This window comes from Onychostoma macrolepis, chromosome 02 (genome assembly GCF_012432095.1).
Source record: "Onychostoma macrolepis isolate SWU-2019 chromosome 02, ASM1243209v1, whole genome shotgun sequence".
NCBI classification, from domain to species: Eukaryota; Metazoa; Chordata; class Actinopteri; order Cypriniformes; family Cyprinidae; genus Onychostoma; species Onychostoma macrolepis.
The window spans coordinates 35,576,765-35,598,651 of NC_081156.1; the positions used below are offsets into that span (position 1 = coordinate 35,576,765).

General features: G+C 37.3%; 1 pseudogene; it reads left to right on the forward strand.

Annotated features, from left to right (window-relative positions):
• The first annotated feature begins 3,448 nt into the window (after nucleotides 1-3,448).
• Nucleotides 3,449-21,394, forward strand: LOC131529305 (serotransferrin-1-like; annotated as a pseudogene).
• The last annotated feature ends 493 nt before the right edge of the window (nucleotides 21,395-21,887 follow it).

A 21,887-nucleotide genomic window follows, 5' to 3' on the forward strand; every position in this document is an offset into this window, starting at 1 on the left:
CCAACAGATCGTCCAAGTAGACCACACAGCGGGTGTGGGGAATGTCTTTAAGGACCTACTCCACCAGCCTCTCAAATGTGGCTGGGGCATTACACAGTCCAAAGGGCATCACCTTAGACTGCCACATTCCTTGATCTATGGTAAACGCAGTTTTGTGCCGGGCCTCTGATGCCAGCTCTACTTGCCAATACCTGCTGCGCAAGTCCAAAGAGCTGAACCAACAGGATCCAGCTACATAATCCAACGCATTGTCAATGCGCGGCAGCGGGTATGAGTCCTTGTGGGTTTTCTTTATTGCCAGATATGTTTACACATATGAGGAATTTGTTATAGTGACAGAAGCTCCACAGTGCAACAGAAAGACAGCAACAGGACAGGACACAGATAATAAAAAGAATAATATACAAATATGCAAAATAGGCAATGTACAAAAAAAAAAAAAGCAAAAACACAATATATAATATAGACAATTATGTATGTACAGGTATGATATGTACAAATTTGAAATGTAAATAAGTATGTATGATGGATAAATGATATATAATAATGTTGTGTGTTCCACGTTATTGTCAAGTGTTCATGAGATGGATTGCCTGGGGGAAGAAACTGTTTGTGTTTTAGTCGCCGAAAGTTCATGCAGGGGCTAGGCGAGCACTGGTGCCTAGGCGGCGGCCTCTCTACATATTCACATATTCAAATAAAGGTTTAAAAATAAAACTGTAAATTTCCACATTCAAATCAAGATTTTAAAATGTAGGCTAAGTATCACTAATTAAACAGTATAATATATATGTATATGCTCAGGTAATTGTCAGCCTGTATGCTTCTCTTAAAAAAAAAGTGAATATGCATATAAACAGCCTTTTAATTAACAGAGTAAAATAATTGTGGCTGATATAAGACATGCAAATGTAAAAGAAAACCAAACTGGATGCAAAAACAGCTGTTACTTCTTGCCCAGCTGGTTAATGAAAACAAGGACATAATCAAAGGAAAATTTGGAGTAGGGATAACCTCCAAAACCAAAGGTTATGCTTTATTAAAAGCACATTATCGTCAAATGTTTCTAAAATGTTCACCTTCCAAGGCAGATTGAAAACAGCTATTTCAGGATAGTTCGTGGTTTGGTCTTAGTGACTTAGGAGTCCTCTACACTACTCCTAATGTTTCACAGATTTAGGAGCTAGTTTTAGTGCTAAAACACTTTGTGAAATACTCTTAGAGCAAAAATTTAGGAGTCCTAAATTTAAGACTGACACACTGAGTGCTGAGTTATGAGCTACTTTTAGCCTTAAGATGTTTTGTGAATATGTGCCCAGGTCAACAAGTGGAACGTAAATATGACTCTTTCCAAACCTCTTTCCAGAGACCGTTGGCATTAGTGTGTATTGTCAGTTTAGGATTATTTATTTCGCATTAGATTCTATACAACTGATGTCAGTTAATAACAACTAATCTCTCGATTTATTTGTTGAACCTAGAATAAGGTCTACCTTATTATTCCCAGGCAACTTCACTTTATCTTTCCATAAGATAACGTCCATAGTAACATCCAACTCAAGTCGCTTGCATTTATCAATCTTTGCACTTTATCCATTCATTGTATCCATTTAGTAGTTGTTAGTTACTCTTGTCTATCCCTTTGTTAATAAAAAAATAACCTTTTATTACACTTGTGTCTTCCCTGTGTTGATAATACAGTGAGAAGTCTCTAAGTTAACAATATCTCACAAATACTTCAAATTGGTCAGATTACAACTTCCTATAATTTAAATGTAATTCTTATTTATTCAACAATCTTCCATGATTGTTCTTTATTATCAAAGCAGAATTCCTTGGTTGGTGCCTCATAAAATAGTATGACCAAAATTAGATATTAATATTAATATTTAAGCCCAAAGCCATAGCACTGGTGATGCTATTTAAATCTAAAATCACAACATTCACTGGCATCATTACAACGGCTCAGTTATTCTATATATCCCTTTTGGACTTTCTGCGCGAGAGAAACTTACACTGCATGAGAGTGTTAAGCGCTCCATAATGATCACATTGCCTCATTTTGAATACGAATAAAACATCAGGTCATGCATAGACTTTTGTCTCTTTAAATTTAAATCTAGATTTATTGACACTGGCAGTTGAAATCCTTTAGGTGAACAGACTTTTATTGGTCATTGACCTAATACAAATTAGGATCAGGGTTCAGTTATGGGTCTATATAATTTTTTTTTTTTTTTTCCAAATATTTTATCAAATGTTTTTCTAGAGGGAAGACTGACACTAAAACGAGTTGATGTGGATAGTGTGAATGGCATGCAAAATATGCATTTAATCAGTCAAAAAAGCTTTTACTGATTACCCATTTTTGGTTACTTTGAACCTCCATCAGTTTGTACTTTACGCTCTTGCATTGAGTAATATTTACAATGTACACTAGTTAAATACAGAGCAGTCCACTGGCTGCCAAGCGCAAAAACTCAACTACACTGTTCACTCCGAGCTAATGTCTTTACGAACGCAGCCATCCACCACAAAATGTGTCAATCATGTTAAGAAGCATGTAAGGAATTTAAATGCAGACTGTGTTTGGCTTGCAATACATCAACACACAATTTAATACAAATGCACACAGCAGCAGAGATCAGGACTTACCCTTCACTATAAGTTTTTGAGTTAAAATTCCAGTTGCATTAACTGGATTAACACACACACACACACACACACACATGTTTGTTTTTGTTAAAAGTGGGGACTCTCCATAGGCGTAATGGTTGTTATACTGTACAAACTGTATGTGCTATTGTCCTACACCAACCCTACACCTAAACCTACCCCTTACAGGAAACTTTCTGCTATTTCAGATTTTCAATACACTCCATTCTGTGTGATTTCTAAGCGTTTGGAAAAGTGGGGACATGGAGTAATGTCCTGAAAAGTCACCTTCTCCTTGTAATACCGGTCATACCCTTGTCATTATACACATTTATGTCCTCATTTGTCACAAAAACGCGCGCACACTCATTCACTATTAGCTGTTTTCCCTTGATAAACTCATAATTTACTGCTTATTGATAGTAAGGTAGTTGTTGTAGTAGTTATGTTTAGGTATGGGCTGGTTTAAGGGATCTAGAATATGTTAATGCAGAATAAGGTGTTAATATGTGCTTTATAAGAACTAGTAAATGAGTAATATGCATGCTAATAAGCAACTAGTTAACAGTGAAGGGTTTTCTCTAATCTAAAGTATTTCCTGATTTTCTTGTTGCATGCACAGTATAACTGTACTGTTCTACTATTAATTTGTATAAAAAAAGACAGCTAATGTTTATCGTTAACTTCACCTCCTTCCGCAAAATGTGAACTGGCACATAGCCTGTACAAGCAAACATTGAGAAATCATGAGCAATCAATGATGATGATCTAGTTTTGTGTTTGTCTGATTCAACCCACAAGAGCTTCTAGAGCTCCTATAAAAAGCTCGTCTCTCCTGTCTCCTGCCAAAATCCCTCATAAAGTCCTGATATGAACATCCAGCTCATCTCGTTGCTGGGGTGCCTTGGTAATTGCCATGTTTGATATTTTTGACATTTTCTTCTTCTGTTCTTATTCAATCATTGTGCTCGACTGGACTATTAACTGTTGCTGTGTTATTTCCTTTGCAGTTGTGGGACTGTCCTCAGTCAGCGCTCAAAAAGTCAAATGGTGTGCAACGTCACAGAATGAGTGGAATAAATGCCAACACCTTGCCACCAAATCACCAGAACTTGAGTGTCATCTCAAATATTCTGTATTTGAGTGCATGAGAAGCATCAGGGTAATAAAATATGCTTATTATTTTACCTCACGCACAGTGTTGGGTGTAATTAGTTACTAAGTTAGTTACTGTAATTTAATTACTTTTCCCTTGAAAAAGTAAAGTAAGGGATTACTCTTATTTTTTTCTGTAATTTAATAACAGTTACTTCTTATGTAATTGAACTTAATACTGTGTATAGACTGTCATACAATACAATAGTGGATTTAGCATCAAAATTTAAAGTCTAACCTTAAAAATTCATGCTTTTTATGTAACCTTCTCACTTTAAATACTTTGGTGAGTTAATAAGAATATTGGTAACACTTTAGTGTTCAATTCTCACTATTAACTAGTTATATTACAGGGATATTGGCTGTTTGTTATTACTTGAAAAGCACATATTAATGTCTTATTCTGCAAGTTCTAATCCCAATTCTTAAACTTAACAACTACTTTATTAAGTATTAATAAGCAGTAATTATAAGGAGTACTTTGAGGCAAAAGTCTTAGTTAATAATTAGTTAATAATGAGAATTCTACATTGTTATTCTTCTCGTTATTTCCCTACAGCGGAAGAATAAAGCCATAGGCTTACGTTGAACAATAAAGTGGATAACATTTTTATTAAACTGTCTGATTCACAGACTGGTGATGCAGATGCTATGACTGTAGATGGAGAACATATGTACTTGGCTGGACTCTTGCCTTATAGATTCCGTCCTATCATCGCAGAGCATACTAAGAAAAGTAAATATTTTATTATATTATTGTGGTGTTGATGACAAGAATATATAAGAATATATTTGAAGAGCTCAGATGCAAAAGCCTCTAAGAGCCGTCTGAAATTTCCTTCAAAATTGAAAATTTTTATCAGGCTCCTATATTTATATTCAGTTATTTTACTGTAATTGCATAAAAATGACCTATATATTGCCATTACCATGAAATTACTGAACCAAAACATAGCAGCCTGATAAAAATGCAAATTTTAGAAGAAAATCTCATACAGCACTTGCATCTGAATTCTTAATTTATTAATACAATAAGATGCACACTTCAAGCATCTTCATTATCCATCATAAACTATAGACCAAGTGATTGGTATCATTCAATGTAAATAGACATTTTACTGCTAATATTAAATTTAAATTATTACATAGAATATGTAGTGCATTTCAGATGGATCTCTTTACCTGTGAATCTATTCTTTGATTTGTCATTCATTATCCAGTTATTCAACTACATTGTCAAAATAGACAATATCTCAGATTAATAATGACATAAAAATTAATAAATAATGATGTCACATTACATATGACATATAATGCAAAAATCAGATAAAAGCTGGGATAAGTTTATGTAAGTTTAGGCTTCTTTCCCCATGTAGGGGTTCCTCTTATAGCACAGTAGTGAGGCAAGATGATTTTTAATTTTGTGCTAGAACAACTGAATTAGCAAATGTTTCTGTATTTTCCTCTTAATAATATTTTGGAAGATACTTCATCATTTGGCACATTATTAAATTGTCAGTGGTTTCTGTGAGATGTGTTTTTGATTCTTCCCCACTTCTTCTCAAGAATGCTGTTATGCTGTGGCTGTGGTAAAGAAGGACACTGACTTTACCATCAACGATCTCAAGGGAAAGACTTCATGCCACAGTTGTTATCGAAGGCCTGGAGGCTGGAATATACCCATTGGAAGACTGGTTGCACAAAATAAGATTCCCTGGGATGGTCTTGATGACATGCCTCTTGAGAAGGGTTAGCGTGGCAAGATTATTATTGTGTAAATTAGTATTACACAGCTCTCTGGAATACTGAAATTCAGTGGTCTCAAATTTCCTAATATTGACCGTCATCCATGGCAACTTTGCATCCACCTTATTTTTTATATAAGTGTAGACATGGCAATTATTTACTTGAATCGAAAATGAATTCCAATTCCAGAATCAAATACTTAAGGTCAGGAGTGAGATACTTGTAAAATTTTAATTTAAATTCCACCTATCAGTTCCTTTGTGTGCATATACATATTTTTTTAGGTGGTGAAAAGAGGCTGTTAAAAATGTATCTGTCTTTGAATCATTCATTCAAGAGATTCATTCAAAAACACTGATTCATCCAGTAATGAAACAAGTATATCTTCAGTGAGTCATTGAATCATTCTGTTCATAAACTCAATGAGATTTTGTTTATTTGTCTAATATTTTTTCTTCAGAATTGTGAGAGAACTACAACCATTAAAATTGTATCCAGAATCGTGCAGCTCTATTTTGCACACAAACAGCTCTTAATCGAGTCGTTTTTATGTAGCCGGCTGATTTTTGTTCATGGTATTCAGCAGCAATTAAACGTTTTGCAAAAAGAAACACAGAATAAATATGTCTGATATATAAATGTTTTACCACTGGGAATCAATAAGAATCGGAATCGATAATCAGAATTGGAATTGATCAAATTCAAACGATACTCAAACCTACTTGAATGACTTCCAATTTGATCTCAGCCTAATATACTGCTTGATGTTGCAAACTGGTATTTGTCATTTATTATCATATTCATGAGGATTTTTTTTTTAACTGAACTTTATTATTCTTCGAGTTACTTATCTATAGCAGGTAATGAATTACAAAGACTTGCATAAAATTACAGTAAAAATGTATTTCTTCCGCACTGAATTATCAGGTGGATACAGCACCACTTTCAATTGTTACATTTAGGATAAGTTAGGATAAGGATTTTTTTTTTTTTTTTAATGGGTAGCTGTGTGATAAACTGGATACAATAACAGGTTTTTAGTTGTGCATTGTTGTGTTCTCCAGCTGTGTCACAGTTCTTTTCAAGCAGCTGCATTCCTGGAATATCCAGAGCCCGATACCCAAACCTGTGCCAAGCTTGCCAGGGTGACTGCAGCTGCTCACACAATGAAAAATACTATAGTGATGAAGGAGCGTTACAGTATGATTCACACTAACACACTCACATATGTTCCATTACCTTACCTAAATATGAGCAACAATATAACTCATGCATTCTCCCCAGGTGCTTTAAAAGCGGTCATGGACAAGTTGCCTTTGTTTGTCAGGATGCAATCCCACGTGAGTAATATCCTTTGCCAAAATCTAAAATATTATTAACTTGTCTTAAAACTGGTAAAGTTATTAGAGTTGTGGCAGAAGTTTATGACTCCATGGCTGCTGATTTTCAAGCTTCTTGTCCGATCTGAATTCTTAAGCGAGTGAGAGGCAGAACTATCAGCTGTTGTGCATGGATGGCAGCAGGAAAAGTGTTGAGGAGTACAAGGATTGCTACCTCGCCAAAGAGCCTCGCCGTGCTGTCGTCAGCCGCATGGATGCAGATTCACAGCAGATTTATAAAGTCCTTAAACAGATTCCGGTATGCTATTCTAATGAATGTTGTATCAGTAATTTAAATTTCACTTATTGACTACATTATTACTGAAGAAAGACCCTGTCATTGTTTTAAGAAAGGCAGTAATATTGATCTAAACCTAGATATTTAACCATATAATACAATGCATTCAGGAGACACTGTAAACCAGCTTTGAATATTCAACTGTTGTGCTCAACAGGATTCAGAGCTTTTCTCTTCTGCTGCTTTTGGGGATAAAGACCTGATGTTCTCAGACTCTGCATCTGAACTGCTGGAGCTCCCTAAGAGCACAGACTCCTTCATCTTCCTGAGAAAAGATTATTATGAGGCCATGCGTGCTCTTAGAGGTGACACACAATTATGCTCAAAATACATGTGAATGTATACAGTGTCCCTAAAAAGTATTTAGCCACAAATAAACAACATTTATTTGAATTATTTAGCATTCATTAGTTGCTCTCTCTCTGTTTTTGTACGTGAACTTTATAGGTACTGACTGCATCCAGTCAGTGAGATCTGAGAAATGCTCTAGCATCACGTGTTTGCAGATGCCACGTTTTATGCGTGTTGAAAGGCTTTTGGAGCCTTGAGTATGGAGTCTTTGACATTTACTTGATTGTCGTTGATGATTGTATATTGTATCTATAAATTCTTATCAGAAGGGAACACGCCAGCCCCATCTCTACACCGTAGAATTGAATGGTGTACCGTTAGCCATGCAGAGCACCGGAAGTGTGACAGTTTAATGATTCCTGGTCTGGATTGCATAAGAGCATCATCTGTGGAAGACTGCATCAAGAAAATCATGGTATTGTTGGGTCACATGGATGAATGCTGAGGTTGATGGCAATCATCTTTATGTGCTGTCCACCTGTATGGTAATATTCTGTTTGATTTTCTCCTTGACTTTAAAAGCGCGGAGAAGCAGATGCCATTGCAGTTGATAGTGGCCATGTATATATTGCTGGAAAGTGCGGCCTGGTTCCAGTTATGGTTGAGCAGTATAATCAAGGTAAGAATGAACACTATCTCATATTTCATAAATCAGTTCATAAGTCAACTGCTTGTCAGAATTAACATGTTTGATGAAAGCTAATATTCTATTCACTCTTTCCTTGCAGAGAGCTGTGATAATGGTGGAAGCAGTCAGTGGCATATCAGACAGGCACGCACTGTCGGGGGGACCCATGTGTTCATGATAAGACGATCAGGTGTGTTGAAAGACGATGATTATGTATCGACAATAGCCAGAGATATGTCTTGTAAAACAGGTCTATTACAGCCTACAATTAATTATAGGCCTATAGCCTAAATAAAATTGTTAACACTTCAGTCATCAGTGAAACTTTATTTGAACAGCTGTATTTTAAGCACTGACTTTCAAAAACAACCTGTTCAACACGAAATACGTTTCTTCTCATTGATTTCACTGTGTTCGGACCACAAGAGAAACTTTAAGGAAATAAATTAAAACAGTTATATACCGCATATTAAGTAGTAGATTCGTCTCTCATCATCTCTGAGAGAATATTATGCGCCGTTAATGCGTGAGTTGTCAGATGCAGAAAGCGCCGTCAGTTTTTAATTTCGCTTTCATTGTGAAAGACGTTAAGTTTGCACGTTGCTGTATGATATCCACTGGCTCTCCTTCACGATTTAAAACAGAAACTAACAACAACTAACAACAGTAAGTTGTAACAGTCAGTAATACAAACAAAGGAAGAAAATTACAAACAATCGGGCTAATACAATAGAAAAAATATACAAATAAAATAAACAGTTTGATGTATAATAGCAGACTAGAAATTGATTGACGTAATCAAATGTAAAAATAAAGCACTGCATAGACAAGCACACCACATAAATTAAATCTAAACTGATTCATAACTAAGACATGAACAATATTCAGTGAATAATTCTCTCCTTTTCTTTTGTTGTTTGATTAACAGTAATGACAGACAGCAGCAGGTATATTCAGCACGGAATGCAGAGATCTAATATACTGACTAGCATTCGATTACTTTTCGAACCGTTAATGTTCACTTAAGACATAACTGACTGTGTTTAGTGAAATCTCACCAAGACTGACATTTTGACATATTTTTGTGTGTATTTGACCCTTTAGGTGCACACCCAAAGCACAAAGTAGCCTTTATTTGTACGTTTCACTCGAATCTCACACGCGGTAAGCACTTGGGGAAGAGTGTCTCTTCTGCAGCTTTTTTTCTTATGTTGAACACAAAAGAGGATATTTTGAAGGATTCTGAAAAACCAAACAGTTGTTTCCCATTGACTTCCATAGTATGGAAAGTCAATGGCGACCATCAACTGTTTGATTACCAACATTTTTTAAAATATCTTCCTTCATGTTCTACATAATAATAATAAAAATAAAAAAAAAACCTCATACAGGACATGGAACGACATGATGGTTAGTACAAAAGAGTGATGACAAACTTTTCAATTTTTGGGTGAACTGTCCCTTTAAAGGGATAGTCAGTGGGGACTAGCAACTGTTTGATTACCAACATTCTTCAAAATATCATCGTTTGTGCTCAACAGAAGAAAGAAAGTCACAGTAAATGATGACATAATTTTAATTTTTGGGTGAACTATCCCTTTAAGGCACACCTGTTTGCACCATGGATAATAATGAAATAATTTTAACAATAACGTCACAGTGGAAAGATATAGTTGCAATCACTTTCAAGACTAAATCATTGATAGTCAATCAAAATCCACCCTGCTTTAAAAAGCTTAAGCATTTAAAGTAGTAGACAACATAACTGCAGAGCACGCTTATAACAAACAGAACATTATCATTTGTGTTGGCGCTAATATCATTATTGTTATAGTTATCTTTATAGTTATTGTTCTTTATGTAAATGCACCTTTCTGTGATGTGTACAGAAACCTATGTTGTGGCCGTGGTGCATAAGGGCTCAGGTGTAACCTGGAATTCCCTGAAAGGAAGAAAGTCCTGCCACACTGGCCTGAACACCGATGCTGGCTGGAATGTCCCATTATCAGTCATATGCGGCAATAGAGCTGACTGTAACCTATGTGAGTATTACAAAATATGCACTCACTGTTGGTTTAAGGGGACCTGTTATGCTCCTTTTTACAAGATGTAAAATAAGTCTCTGATGTGTGTATTTGACGTTTTAGCTCAAAGTACCCCACAGATGGGGGATCACGTGACGCTTTCATGGGCCGAGATGCACATTAGCTGAGCTCTGCGTATGTAGCCTGTTTTTTACCGTTATTCGACTTTTTTTTACATTTGGGGTAGTTTTTTCGTTTGCCGTTGGTCTGTAGATGTCACACAGTCAGAAACTCGCTTATCTTTCACCATCATCCTCGCCAATTAAGAAGAAAACTAAACCAGCCGCCGCAGTGGGCCGAGCGGATATGGAAGACAATATGGCGGTCACTATAAAGCGATTTGAGGACATTTTGAAAACTGAATTAGCAGCAATGCACACCGAATTCACGTCTCGCATGACTACAATCCAGAATATGTGCTCTAAAGTTGACTTTTTAATTGGCGAACAGAAAGAGCAGAAAAAGGTGATCAACGAACACACTGGACGTCTGGATGCCCTCAAGCAGCAGGTGACTGATCTACAAGACCGCAGCAGACGCAGTAATCTCCGCCTGCTGGGACTACCTGAAGGGACCAAGAAGGATGACCCGACTGGCTTTCTGAGGCGGTCACTGCCGATCTGGATCCCATCACTTACAGGCAGAGATATCGAGATCGAACCTGCGCATCGAGTTTACTCAAGAGCTTCAACGGATCACTCCAAACCGCGAGTGTTTCTCTTCAAACTGTTACACTACAACGACAGGAATTTGATTCTAAAGGTCATTGCACACCGAGTCCGAAATTTTCGTCCGAAATTAAAAAATTGGATCAGGTTAGATTTTCTGCGTTTTTGCATCCGTAGCAAGCATTTTGATAGGCAAGGATGAGGAATACAAAAAAAACCCGGAAAAACGCACGCGAAAATTTCGGACTCAGTGTGCAATGGCCTTAAATGAAGCAAGACGCTGCGGTCCTGTAAAAGCGGGTGACGGTGCGATGTTGAGCTTTTTCCCCAACTTCTCTCCCGCAACAGCAAAGAAGGGGAGCTCCTTCAGTACAATACGGAAGGAATTGAAAGAGGCAGGCCTGCAGACCTTTCTTCAGTATCCAGCTACTCTGAAGATCATCATGAAACACGGCGAGACCAAACTAATGCACTCACTGGACGAAGCGCGTCAATTCCTGAGCTCCATTCTCGCTCCTCATTCTCCTGGGATGGACGTGGCATAAGGGTTTGATAATACCGAGTGACTCGACTTCTGGTTTGCTGGTCTGGAACTTCATGTGACGATCGGCTACTGGCAGTTCTTCATGTGGGCTAGGAAGCTTGGTGTCACTGATGTGCAGTTTTCGGTGCGCATGATGCAATTGTTTGTGTTTGCTTCCTCGTTATAGAGAGTATACATATCCCCCCCCCTTTTTTTTACCCCATATTACTAATTTGAAGTTATTCTGTTCTCTTACAATAGGGCTAATGGCGGTGTTCTAGAGAATTGCTTTGGCTGTCATGTTACTGTCACTGATTAAGACGGGAGGGCGGCAGCCTGGGGTTTGTTTTCACCCCAGTCTGTAAAAGTTCTATGGGGTGGGTTTTCTTTGTTAATAGGTTTTTCATTCATTTGCAGTGGTATTACTTTCTCTCAGTTGTTCAGTTCACTTACTTGTTTAATAGTAATGACTAAAATTAATGTTCTAAGTTGTAATGGCAATGGTTTAAATGGCCCCCATAAACGTACATGTTTTTTAGAACTACTGCGACGAAAAAAGGTTGACATTGCTTTAATCCAAGAAGCTCATTTGCGGAAGGAGGATGTTCATAGATGCAATAATAAATATTACAAGGAGGTCTCTTTTGCTGCACTTGACAATAAAACTAAAGGTGTTTTGATAATTGTTTGAAGAAATTTAAATATTTCCATTTTAGACAGAAATGGTGATAATGTTGGCAGAATAGCTTTTATGAATACTATGGTTGGGAATAGGAAGATAGCATTTCTCTCAGTCTACGCATCATGCAGCCCAGATCCAACTTTTTTTTTTTTCTGAATTATCTACCTATCTCACTGATCTCATGGACTTTGAGATAGTAATGGGAACAGATATGAATGCTGTAATGTCCAATGAACTTGATAGATCTGGTGACAATTTTTTTGTTTCTACTGAGCAACCTAATCAACGCATAACCTCTTTTTCATTAGTAGATGCATGGCGATTATTCAACCCCACCCAAAAATCATACACATTTTTCTCAGCTAGACACGAATCATATTCACAGATTGACTATATTTTTGCTTCCTCTTCCTTGACCTCAATGCTACTTGAAGTCGACATCTTTCCTCTTTCTCTTTCAGACCACAGTAGTAATTTTTTGAAGCTTTCAATTACCCAGTGACCTTCGTGAGCCTCCAGATGGCGCTTTAATTCTAATTTATTAAAAGATGAGTTTTTTTGTGATCAATTCAGAAGTAAACTATGTGAATTTATTGACATCAATAAAGGCTCGGTAGATCACCCACGGATATTGTAGGAGGCCACAAAGGGCTTCATAAGGAATTTTTCAATATCATTTGCTTCCTTTCGCCAGAAAATTCAGCGTGAGAAAATCACTGACCTGGAATCCAAACTCCGATCATTAGAACAGGCAAACCAACACACTTTTTCTGATCGTATGGCAGCTAAAATTTAAACTGTTAGGATAGAACTTAATTTATTATGTAGAGACAGACCCGAATTTCTTATTCAAAGATCCAGACAAAATTATTATTTTCAAGGTAGCAGACCTAGCCATTTACTGGCTCTAAGACTGCTTAATAGTGAAAAATTTGCTAATATTACAGTGGTGAAATCTCAAACCGGTGAGGTTCTGACTGACCAGAAGAGCATAAATGACACTTTTCGTTCCTTCTATTGTGATCTACAGTGGGGCAAAAAAGTATTTAGTCAGCCACCAATTGTGCAAGTTCTCCCACTTAAAAAGATGAGAGAGGCCTGTAATTTTCATCATAGGTATACCTCAACTATGAGAGACAAAATGAGAAAAAAAAATCCAGAAAATCACATTGTAGGATTTTTAAAGAATTTATTTGCAAATTATGGTGTAAAATAAGTATTTGGTCAATAACAAAATTTCATCTCAATACTTTGTTATATACCCTTTGTTGGCAATGACAGAGGTCAAACGTTTTCTGTAAGTCTTCACAAGGTTTTCACACACTGTTGCTGGTATTTTGGCCCATTCCTCCATGCACATCTCCTCTAGAGCAGTAATGTTTTGGGGCTGTCGCTGGGCAACACGGACTCCAAAGATTTTCGATGGGGTTGAGATCTGGAGACTGGCTAGGCCACTCCAGGACCTTGAAATGCTTCTTCTGAAGCCACTCCTTCGTTGCCAGGCGGTGTGTTTGGGATCATTGTCATGCTGAAAGACCCAGCCACGTTTCATCTTCAATGCCCTTGCTGATGGAAGGAGGTTTTCACTCAAAATCTCACAATACATGGCCCCATTCATTCTTTTGTTTACACGGATCAGTCGTCCTGGTCCCTTTGCAGAAAAACAGCCCCAAAGCATGATGTTTCCACCCCCATGCTTCACAGTAGGTATGGTGTTCTTTAGATGCAACTCAGCATTCTTTCTCCTCCAAACACGACAAGTTGATTTTTTACCAAAAAGTTCTATTTTGGTTTCATCTGACCATATGATCATCCAAATGCTCTCTAGCAAACTTCAGACGGCCCGGACATGTACTGGCTTAAGCAGGGGGACACGTCTGGCACTGCAGGATTTGAGTGTGTTACTGATGGTAGCCTTTGTTACTTTGGCCCCAGCCCTCTGCAGGTCATTCACTAGGTCCCCCGTGTGGTTCTGGGATTTTTGCTCACAGCTCTTGTGATCATTTTGACCCCGCGGGGTGAGATCTTGCGTGGAGCCCCAGATCGAGGGAGATTATCAGTGGTTTTGTATGTCTTCCATTTGCTAATAATTGCTCCCACAGTTGATTTCTTCACACCATGCTGCTTACCTATTGCAGATTCAGTCTTCCCAGCCTGGTGCAGGTCTACAATTTTGTTTCTGGTGTCCTTTGACAGCTCTTTGGTCTTGGCCATGGTGGAGTTTGGAGTTGGACTGTTTGAGGTTGTGGAAAGGTGTCTTTTATACTGATAACGAGTTCAAGCAGATGCCATTAATACAGGTAACGTGTGGAGGACAGAGGAGCCTCTTAAAGAAGAAGTTACAGGTCTGTGAGAGCCAGAAATCTTGCTTGTTTGTAGGTGACCAAATACTTATTTTACAGAGGAATTTACCAATTAATTCTTTAAAAATCCTACAATGTGATTTTCTGGATTTTTTTTTTTCTCATTTTGTCTCTCATAGTTGAGGTATACCTATGATGAAAATTACAGGCCTCTCTCATCTTTTTAAGTGGGAGAACTTGCACAATTGGTGGCTGACTAAATACGTTTTTGCCCCACTGTATATAGCTCCAACTCTAAATGTGAACCCACATCTTACACTTAATTTTTATCTACTTTTAATCTTCCACATCTGTCAGAATCAGGCTCTGAGTCTTTAGCTAGGCCTTTATCACTTATTGAATTAGACTCATCGATTAAAGTTATGAGCAAGGGGAAATCCCCAGGACTAGATGGCATACCAGTTGAGTTCTACTTGACCTTCTGGTCCAATTTGGGGCCACTTATGTTAGATATGATGCAATATTCGATTGATCAAGGATCCTTTCCACAAAATATGAACATGGCCATTGTCACGAATCCGGTCTATGAACTATCACTCGCTCACCACATTGACTCTTGCACTACACTAACTGTTGCACATCACCCTCGGACTACAATTCCCATGATCCATTGCACAGCTGATTCCCATCACGCGCCTTACTTAAGCCATTGACTTCCTCAGATTGCCGAGTATTGTTCTAGCGTTTAGCACTCTCCTAGTGTTAGCTGCCTTACTGAGCCATTCTGTGTTTCTGTTTAGTCTCAAATATTGTTCTGCGTTTATCATTCACCTAGTGATAGTTGCTTTACTGAGTCTAGTGTCCAGTTCTAGTTAGTCTTGTCATTTCGTGTTGCCTTGTTTCCTGATTCCTGATTCCTACATGTGTATCTTGGATTAACCCTTGTCTCGCCGTTTGGACTCTGTTTGTACCTCGTTTGGACTATTGCTCATGTTATTGGACTAGTCCTTTGGATATTGTTCGCTGCTCAAAGACCCACGCTTGCCCTAGGATTACTCTTTGTCTTGCCTGTGTTTTACCTGTTTGCTGATGTTCTGACCCTACCTGTATTTTTGACCACAAATATTGTCTCAAAAACTTTGAATAAAAACTTGGCTAAAGTCACCTCACATCTGGCAAATTGGACGCATCTTCCTACTTCTTTCCATGCAAGAATATCTGTTGTTAAAATGAACATCCTTCCTCGCATTAATTTCTATTCCTCTATGATTCCTTTACCCCCACCTGCTGGCTATTGGGAAAAACTAGATTCAGTAATCGCTCAATATATTTGGAATGGTAAACGCCCCCGAATTAAATTATCTACTTCACAGCATAACAGATCAGATGGTGGCTGGTCCTTTCCAAATTTTAAATTATACGCTGACTCCTTTACTCTTTGTGCACTCTCAGCTTGGTTTAAACCAAATGTGTCAACCTCATGGTGGGCTATTGAGGAGTCTCTTGTTTCTCCACACAATATAGAGCACTTGGTTTTTGCTGGTGTGTCACTTAGACAATGTAAACTTCGTTTTGGCCCGATCATTACACATTTTATTTCTACTTGGAGAATGGTGACCAGGAAGATAGAGCCAAACTTGAGGTGGCATCATCATTCACCTCTGTTCCATAATAATAATTTTGTTATCGGGTAAAAACCCATTTTACTGTCCACAATGGGTTAAATGTAAAGTAAATTCCTTTGGTGACATTTATGATGACAAAGGCCTGAAATCATTTCACGATATTAGGGCTCTCTTTAATCTACCAGGAACCTCCTATTTCATGTATCTTCGTATTAGGTCAGCGCTTCGCGCATATGGAGTTCCCTGGGTTGCACAATTACCTGTACATGCCTTGCGGAAAATGATTCAGCCCACTGATAATTCTGTTGTTTCTCAAACAATCATACAAACCATTATCCATAACAACTATCTGGTCTAAAGATATCAGTGGTGACTTTTCAAAATTTATTTTCTGATAAAATTTGGGAGACAATCACATCATCCTCCAAAAACCCAAATGATCCATTGGAAATTTCTACATAGACTCTATCTGTCCCCTTTAAAACGCTTCTATATGCATGTGTCACCTTCCCCAAATTGCAATTTATGTCCGCAGGGGGCACTCGGTACATTTTTTGTGGAATGTTCTGCACTTTCTCTTTTCTGGACTCAGCTTGCTCATGACATATCATTCCTATTAGAAAAGGATGTGGTTTTGACTCCAGATCTGTTCTTCTTAAATTATTTTTCTGAATTAGCTCTGTCTCAGCAACAGAGAAACTTCCTTTTAGCTGCTCTCACTGCTGCAAAGAAAATGTTAGTCAGTCGCTGGGTTCCTCCCCATTCAATGACCAGACGTGTATGGGGCTTATCTTTGCTGGACATTGTTTCTATGGAACTATCTACAGCTCGGATCCATGGAGCAAAGACAAAAACTTTGAAGAACTGGAGTGCCATTTCTGACATTTTTAAATCTTTTGTTTCTTCTTTTTGATGTAGAATTTATTTTGAATTAATATATGGTGTGGGTCTGCCTAGTGGGCAGTTTCTTTTTTTTTTCTTCAATAAAAATAATTGTTCACAAAAAAAAAAAAAAAAAAACCTACAGATAATTGTTTTATAACTTGTTTAAGTTATAAAACAAATAAGCCAAAATAAGCCAAAACATGCTGTTTTTGTGTTTGTCCCTTTAAATGCAAATGATCTGGTACTCCCGGCCTGATTTCAGAAGAGGGCGGCGCTTCAAGAGCTAATGCCCTGGCAACAACAAACGATCTCATGCACTGGAACTGTCAGAAACTCTCAAGCGATCAACTCACATTCTGCTTTCAAATGTATTTTTTTAACTACCACACTACTATTCACGATCGTTCTGGGAGCACATGAAGGCAGCATCAGTGAAAACAGGCATAGCTTTAGCAACATTAGCCTTACAGAGTGCCAAGAAGCTCTTTCAGAAAGGCAATTAAATAAAATATGAAGTGCTTACTTTGTCTGGATCTGAAATGACCCTTGTTTGTGAGGCAGTCTGGTGTAAAATGATTGGCATGACTTTATCACATTTTTTGTGGTACATTTCCTTCGAAAATGAAACTTAACCACAGTGTCCTTAGCGACTCAAATGGAGGGAGTCTATGGAGCTCCAGTTCAATGGGGCATGGATCCCAAAACTCAACTCCAGGGGTGTATTCCAGAAAGCAAGGTTAACTTACCAACAGCTAAACTCTGAACTCTCGGTTGATTAACCCAAACCTTACTTACTTGAGATATGCTGGTTCAAAAAACACGTCCGGGAGTAAGTTCATTCAACACAGAGTATGTTCCTGGTTAACACACAAGACATTCTCAACAGAGCGACTAATTGATGAGTCACAATGGAAACGAATGCTAAGAAAAAGCACGCCATACTGCTTCTTTCTTCTTCTGTTCAAAGGCTGTTTACATATTTGGTTCATATCGCCACCTAACTGGTGGTTGTGCAGTCTTCTTTTTTTTTTCTTTTTAATCTTTAATCCTTGAGAATATGAATTATATTGTTTGTTTGATGCTAATAATATAATAAATCATATTAGATATGTATTTTTATTATAGAAATAAATTATAGAAAATGCCGATCCATGATATGTGAGATGATAATATTAAATGAAGTAAATATAAAATATAATAAATTAAACATTATATGTCATAATAGTGTTTTAATTTTTTTTTACTATAAATATAGTAACCATTTTAGAATAATATATTACCTTATATATTACTTATATTAGTGCTTTATAATTAAAATATCATAAAACTACATGTACATACATATATATACTGTATATATATATATATATATTAGTGCTGTCAAGCGATTAATCACATCCAAAATAAAAGTTTTTGTTTACAGAATATGTGTGTGTACTGTGTATATCAATTATGTATATATAAATACACACACATACAGAATATATTTTGAAAATATTTACATGTATATATTTATATTCATATAATTTATATTACATAAAAATATATTTATATAAACATAACATTTTTCTTAAATATATATATATGCATGTGTGTGTATTTATATATACATAATAAATATACACAGTACATGCACATATATTATGTAAACAAATACTTTTATTTTGGATGTGATTAATCACAATTAATCGTTTGACAGCACTACCTGCTCACATAACCTGCTTTCTGGAATACCCCCCAGTAATGTCAGACTGCTGCTTCTCCCTCAGGACTGTGTCTATGCTAACAGGGCAGAGAGCGTCACAAATGGGCAGGATTTCCCCTATGGTGACGTGCACCTAGGCAGAAATTGCTAGTTATGAGAGACTGTTTATGATTTATTGGAATTAGAAAAAAATGAGTGGGTGGATTTTTACCATTACAGGCTGGTTGTTTTCACACACTGCAGCCACACAACTGTGTTCAAACACCTTATAAAAGTGATTTTTGCATAATAGGTCCCTTTTAATGTTTTTTTTTTTTTTTTTCTATGGACGATTACACAAAGTTGTTGGAATTGCACAAAATAACATTTTCTCTTCATTTCTCAGACAATTTCTTCAGTAAAGGCTGTGCTCCTGGTGCTGATCCTCAATCAAACATGTGTGAACTGTGTAAAGGCAGTGGGAAGGCGATAGGAGAGGATAGCTTTTTGGATTCGTATGCTGACTCCACTCCTGAATCTAAAGAAGAGTATGATGTCGCTCCTCTTGCAGGAGTCTTGCAGAAAAAACTGGTGAAGTTGCTTTTATCAAGCACACTACTGTTGTGGAATACATGGATGGTTTGTGTGGTTTGAGTTAATTAATAAAGCTTCACACTTTCATAGCGCCACATTTTTAAATATGATATTTTTCTGATATGGTTCCTTCTCTATCTATATCTGCTTAGGTAGCGGACCGGACTGGGCTAGGGATCTGAAGTCAGACGATTTTGAACTGATCTGTCCAGAATCACCAAACGAATCCGTAAAACACACAGATTATGATAAATGTCACCTTGCCAAAGTGCCAGCTCATGCTGTGATCACCCGGGAAGATGCTCGCGCTGATGTGGTGAACTTTCTGAATAAGGCTCAAGTGAGTTCATTGCAGTTCTGTAGATTTCCATGTCAATTTTTTTTCTTTTTCTTTCACACATTCTGCATTTGATCTATTGCAATGTTGATAGTGCAAGTTGGTCCAGTTCACTCTTTCATTACTGTGTTCCGAGACCAGGGCCCGTATTCTTAAAGATTCTAAGAATCCTCTCAGAGCTGCTAATTTAGCTTAAACATTTCTAACTAGGAGTCGCTTAAAAGTGATTCAGGACCAATCTGAGAGCAACTCTGAGCGAGGAAAAGACAAAAACTTTTATCTTAGTGAGGAGGCGGGGCTGACCCCGTTGCTAGCGATGACACAGTCTTTTGAAGACCGTGATTGGTTGGTTGTCCAAGAAGGAAATAAAAGAGCGCTTTTAAGAGTAGGGCCTATTATAAGCCTTCACTTTAAATTTCAGGGCAGCGACACACTAAGGTTCTGAAAGTGCTGTAATTGTTTGTGTGATCACTTTGCTTATAGAAGGTTGTGACAGACCTAGATCATCACTGCTGCACAGTTGCATTTTTCCAGTTGCCAAATATGTTAATGTAGTGATTACATCCATTTCTGGTGCTATGACATTTCAGCGCGGTGTCGAAGATGTTGGCGTGTCTCTAATAAGATCGGTCACAAGCATGATTCCTGCACGATCTAATGTGTAGCGTCTTATTATCTCACTGCATTGTGTGCAACACATTTCTTCTCCTTCTTCATGTTTCGTCCATTTTCTCCACTGCTACGAAACTCTTAAGTCTCTTAAAAGTCCTCGTCTGAACTCCTAACAATTTTGGACCTTAAGCTGAATTAAGCTTTCTGAATTTTTTTTTCCTTTACTAGGATCTTTTCTTTAAATTCAAGAGGAAACACCCACATTTCTAACAATTTTCTTAGGATTTTGTTACTAGGAGCAACTCTTAGCACTAAGATTTTTCATGAATACGGGCCCTGATTCTTAACTTCAGTATGTTCCTACGTTTTGTCTGCAAAGTAATTTGTCTTCGTTTTGAATCCTTTTTCCTATGTTTCAGGCCGATTCAGACAGACTGTTCAAGTCAGAGGGTAAAAGAAACCTCCTCTTCTCTGATTCCACTAAATGCCTTCAAGAGATTACTGAATCTGTGGAGGATTTTCTGACTAAAAATCACGTTGACATGATTGAAAGGACCTATGCGACTGGCCAGGGTGCACCAGGTATGCAATGCGTCTATGATTTCCTACAATGCTTGGCAAATTCTACGTCAAAAACAAGTAGATTTTGTTATACTGTAAATGTGAAGTTTTATAGCCATGTCTTGTTGCTTTTGACTTAAAAATGGTGTCCAGTGTAGTGATTTATTCTAATGTTTTTCTTCACAGATCTGGTGAAGGCCTGCAATTTGACTTTTTGTGTTTGGACATAATTGAGCTCAGAAATACACACCAAATTCAGACCATTTGAGCTTTGTCTGAAATGTTTCCCCTAACTAAGAATGTACATTTCTGAATCACTCTTTTAATTGCCAGAGTGGAGGAAACATGACGTTCATGTTATGCAGCAGTGTCGGTACAAATTCATTTCTTATGACGATCAAATATATTTGATATATATTATCAATATATATATTTTTTTCCCTCAAAACCATGTCTGTGAGAGTTTCATAATTGTAGTCTGAGCATTGAAAAGCAACAGTATAACCACTATAGAGATAAAAACTTTCACATTACAATCGTACAAAACAGCATACTGTACCTTCACCGAAATACATGACTTGTGATGACAATCAAAATATAAATTCAACAAAATAAAGTATAATTTTTTAAAGATTCAGTTGTCTCTGTTCTTCTGTATTCATCAGTCTCTGTAGACTCAATATTTAATATCACATTTATTGTCACAACGTATACACCGAATAGGGTTGACACATATTGTCCTCTTGTAAATATCTGTAATACTGTTCATGTTTTCTGGGTCTGTACAGGGTCTGTAATAAACATTTTCTGGGTCAGAAAGACAAACTGTGAAAGTAATGAGTGGAAAACAGAAAGTGAACTGTCTGTGTGTAACTGATGAATGTTGAACTGCTGTCCTCTAGTGTGCGGATCACTGTGGTGCAGCTCATCTTTCTGTCTTTAGATGTGCTTGCATTATTTTTACATCGATCAGCATTAATGATCAGCATTAAGCAGCGCTGATCAAACTCCAGTCAGAGATGGTTTAAACACTCAGTTACTAATCTAATCAGTAGGGCTGTCAGCTGATTGTTTTAACAATGAACGATTCTAATTACATTCCCCCGGTTTCACAGAC